The sequence below is a fragment of the Trichechus manatus genome, unplaced genomic scaffold, assembly GCF_000243295.1.
Source record: "Trichechus manatus latirostris isolate Lorelei unplaced genomic scaffold, TriManLat1.0 scaffold00284, whole genome shotgun sequence".
Taxonomy (NCBI): Eukaryota; Metazoa; Chordata; class Mammalia; order Sirenia; family Trichechidae; genus Trichechus; species Trichechus manatus.
Window position 1 is genome coordinate 893,088 of NW_004444220.1, and position 5,279 is coordinate 898,366.

A 5,279-nucleotide genomic window follows, 5' to 3' on the forward strand; every position below is an offset into this window, starting at 1 on the left:
TTTCTGATTGCTGTCTCTCTATGGATTTTTGCAGCCTATTAAATTTGTCCTTATGCTCTTCTATAATCTTCTTAAGTTTCTCTATTGCTTTGTCTGTGTGTTCTTTGGCTTGTTCTGCATTTTGCCTGATATCTTGAAGAATTCTGTATGTTAATCTTTTGTATTATACCTCTGGTAATACCAGGAAATTCTCTTCCTCCAGAAAATTTCTTGATTATTTGTTTTGAGAGCTTGCTGAAGCCATCATGGTCTGCCTCTTTATGTGATTTGACGTTGACTGTTGTCCCTAGCCATCAATAACTTATTATATTTATTTATTTTAGGTTTTCTTACTGTATCCTAGCTTCTTGTTTTGTTTTGGTTTGCCCAAATAGGCTGTTCTTGTGAGCTAGTTTGATTATTGGCAGCTTTGAAGCTCTAACGTCCTGTCACCAGGTGGTGAGATCTGTTACTAGGTATGTGAGCTCAGGAGTCTGTTTAATTTTGTTGTATGAATTCAGCTCAAGTGTCCAGGTAGTTGGTCACCAAGTTTGTGGTGCAGGCTCTCACCTACGGTCCTAGATGGACAGGGGTGATTGGTGTAGACACAGGTATCTGGCTGTAGTAGGCGGTCACATGCTGAGAAAGGTAGGGGGCTGACAGCTGCCCCCAAATGTCTGGGAGGAAAGTATGTTCCTGTTTTCTAGAGTGCTTGTGGGTGGGGTTTGTAGCTGGACTCTGAGCATCCAATGCTTTTGGCTGTAGGGACTGGGAGGTACCACTTATTCTTGGACCCCAGTCTCAGGTGGCTAGGTTGTGTGGGTGGAGTCACCAGTCCTCAGGCCCCTGATGTGGGTAGGTGAGGATCCTGATTAATGGGCAGAGTGGTGTTAAATGTCACGAATCTGCCTCTCCACTGAGATAACCATTTTTAATGGATCCTTTTCAATGCAATTGACTTGCATGTTAGGGAAAATAATTATTTTTTTCTTCCATAGCCAAGTGCAAGGACTCCACATTAATCACCCTTGAAATAGAGCGTTGTACCTTGTTTTTTGGTTCAAAGTTAGCGTGGGCCAGAGCTTTGACGGTAGGGACTGACAACTGCATTCTTGATGGATTATGTTAAAATTAGAGGCAAAATATGCCCAGTTACTTTTTTTTCTGTAATGTTCTTTGTTGTTATTGCTTACCTGTTATTGTTGTTTGAAGTTACTAAAATTTAAAAATCTATGAGATCAGTAACCTTGACTGTCTTATTCATTGCTATATCTATCCCCTATGCCTCATAAAGAGCCTAGACTAGGCCACCAATACATGCTTATTGAATGAATTAATGAACAAATATATAAATGACTGTGTTAGACGGATGAGGTACCCTGGTGGCCTAGTAGTTAAAGCACATGACTTCTAACCAAAATGTCGGTAGTTCAAAACCACCAGCAGCTCTGTGGGAGAAAGATTCAGCAGTCTGCTTCCTTAAAGATTTATGGCCTTGGAACCCCTATGGGGCAGTTCTACTCTTTCCTGTAGGCTGGCTATGAGTCAGAATTGACTCAACGGCAGTGGGTTTGGTGCTGGGTTTGGCGTTGGAAGGAATAGCCACCAGGCTATCCTCTCAAGATCACTTCTATAATTACTAACATACTGGACCCCATTGATGGACTCTCTCCAGTTATGCTGTCACTCCATTCTGGGAACTACAAACGGGGCACAGTTCCAGAGGAATTTGAGGAAACATGACATTCTCTGAAATAGTTCCATTACTGGTTTTATGACAACATAAAGCAAAATTCTGTCTCCCGTTACCAACCATCAAAAAGTTAAGTGCAGGGCTTCCGGCAAAATGAAGCTCTAGGCAGAAGCACCGTGCCGTTCCTCCACAGCAAAGATCTGAAAAACTAAGCCAAACAGAGAAAACAGCAATTCTGAAACCCTAAAACATCAAATAAAGAGATAAAGAACTCAGCCAAGCACCAAATGGAGTGAGAAAACTGACAGAGAACAGAGAGTGAGGAGAAATTCATGCAGAGGTCCCCTATCAGCTAACGCAGCATGGATCCACCATCTTGGACTCCTAATGGAGAACAGAAAATAGGGGGTATGAGAAAGCAGCTTCACGGAGCTTCCAGCAGGAGACAAAACAACAGGTAATTTGCGATATACACTTTCCAACCCCCTACCCTTCTTCAACCCGATTCTGCCTCCTCTGCTTCCCGTGGCCACAGTCTCTTGGGCAGGAAGCACCAGAAGCTTGGATTCTACTTGCCCACACTGGCCGGCTCCCTGAGTGCCATTTGTTGGTTGCTGGTGTTGCTTTTTTCTGCTTCTTTTGAACTCTTCCTTACCTCTCACCACCTCTCCCTCCTTTTGCTCTAATATCTGGCTCAGTGCACCATCTTTGCATCTTCCTGAGGGGCTGTGGAGCTCCATTCGAGTGTGGAACTGCTTCCCTGTCTGGACTGCCATGCAGGTGGGATCCCGGGGCTCTTGTTATTTGTTTGTTTTGAACTGTTTGTTTGTTTTCTTTTCCTTTTCTCTAGGTAGGAGCCCTTTCTGGCCAGGCCGTGCTGCGTGGCTTCGGACCTAATCCCTCGGCTTGTACAGACGTGCAGGAGGGATCCCTGAGGGCATTTCTTTTTACACGTTTTTTTCTTTTTTCTGTTTTTTAGGGGGGCTTTTCTTGTTCTTGTTTTTTAAAAATTGTTTTGTTTTCTTTTCCCTCTTTTTCCCTTTCTGCCTTTCTTCATTACTCAGTTTCTTGTCTCTCTATACCTTCCTTATCTTCCTGTTCCCTGAATACCTGGTGCTGAATAACTCTACGCCTTCTACCCAGGCTGCACTGCAACACCTGAGAACAACTTCCCTGGACCTCATAGCTGCACCAGTGGTATCCCTGGGAGCTTTGCTGTTCTTTTTCCTTTCTAATTTTTATTTACTTATTCTTTTCTTTTCTTTTTTTTTCCCTCTTCCCCTTTCTGTTTTTCTCCATTTCATAGTCTCTCATCTCTCCGCTCCAACAGCAAGCTCCCCTAGCATTCTTTCTTGTTTGTTTGTATGTTTTTGGCTCCTGTTCCTCTCTCCTCTCTGCCATACCCATCTTAGCTTCACACATAACAACCTCTCCCCTCCGTCCTGTCTACCTGCACCGTGCACTGAACATCACACCACCAAGCACCTCAAGCACGGCCTATCAGAACCTCCCCCGCACTGATTACTAACACGCGCTGGTGGCTGTAGTAAGTGTCACAAACAACCAATCACAGTAACTCCTCTTGAGTTAGACCAGCCCTGCTGTACCATATCTGAGCCACTGACCCTGCCAATTGAAAAGGAAGCAAAAAGTATCGTGTCCACAGACGAGCAAACAACAAACAACACACAGCCCGCCTGCTCAGACATAGGCAAATTTTTTTAAAAAATGACGAAAAAAAAACATATCTACAATCAATAAACAAGAAAAATAACTACTGAATGCCCAGAAGACAGCAGACAATATCAAAACATTTACAAAACAGGACAGGATGGTTTCATTAGGAGTCCAAAATAAAACACCAGATGACTTTCCAGTAAAAGAAAAGGCACTGGAACTACCTGATAGGGAATTCAAATCTCTAATACTCAGAATTATTCAAGAGTTTAAACAAAAAGCAGACAAAAATGAGGAAAAATAGAGAAATTCATGGAAAAGGCAGACAAATTAATGGAAAATACAGACAGAAAATGGAAGAATTCAGGAAAATAATGCAGGAACAAAATGCCAAAATAAATTCACAGCTATAAATTATACAAAAACAACAATTAGAAATCCAAAAGATAAACAACAAGATTTCAGAAAAGGATGGTGTCACAGAAGGGCTGAGGAGCAGATTTGAAACAGTGGAAGACAGGATCAGTGAAATTGAAGACAAACACTTGGATACAACTCTGAGGAAAACTCAGAAAAATGAAAAATGAAGAGACCTTGAGAGTTATGTGGGATACAATCAAAAGCAAAAATTTGTGAGTGATCAGAGTTCCAGGACACAGGGAGAAAACAGAAAAAAAAGAGAGGATCATTGAAGAACTGCTGACAGAAAACCTCCCCAATATCATGAAAGACGAAAAGCTGACAATCCAAGAAGCTCAACGAACCCCATACAGGATAGACCCCAAAAGAAAATCACCAAAGCATATCATAATCACACTCTCCAAAACCAAGGACAAAGAAAGAATCCTGAGAGCAGCTTGTGAAAAACAACAAGCTGCATACAGTGGGGAAAAAATTAGACTGAGCTCAGATTATTCGGCGGAAACCATGCAGGCAAGAAGGCAATGGGATGACATATATAAAACATTGAAAGAAAAAAATTGCGAAGAATAATATATCCTGCAAAACTCTCATTCAAATACAATGGTGAAATAGGACATTTCCAGATAAACAGAAATTAAGGGAATATGTAAAAACCAAACCAAATTTACAAGAATTATTAAAGGGAGTTCTTCGATCTCAGAACAAACAACTTACAGCTCACAGGCTGAATCTAGGATGCAGGATCATACTAGCCAGATGCCAGTCTAGGAAATGAAGTCTCAAGAACTATCCAAAACCAAAAGAAATACAACGGTGAATCAGAGCAGTTAATCTGTAAATGACAACACCATAAGAACAATAAAAGAGGGAATAAATGGTGTAGGTATAGAACCTTCTAACAGAGACGAAGGCAAGGCGATACCAAGTAATAATAAACTGCTTAAAACTTAGAAAGACAAGGGTAAATTTCATGGTAAACAGAAAGAAAGTTAGAAAACCTACTCATAAAAATAAAGAAGAAAAACATAAAGTCTCCGCAAAAACAAAACCTACAAAAACAAAAGAAATGAAAAAAAGATCCACAAACAAAAGTAATTCAGCACAGTATAGCAAGAAGAACAAAGAAACCGTCAGCAACAACAACAAAAATGAACTACAAAACAACAGCAGTAAACTCACATCTATCAATAATTATACTGAAAGTAAATGGACTCAATGCACCCATAAAAAGACGAACAGTGACAGAATGGATAAGAAAACAGGGTCTATCAATATGCTGGCTACAAGAGACAAACATTAGAAACAAAGATGTGAATTTATTAAAAGTCAAAAGTTGGAAAAAAATATGTCAAGCTAACAATTACCAAAAAAGAGCAGGAGTAACAATACTAATCTCAGATAAAATAGACTTTAAAACAAAATACACCATAAAAGACAAAGTACACTATATAATGATTAAGGGGATGATCCATCATGAAGACATAACCATAATAAACATCTACGCACC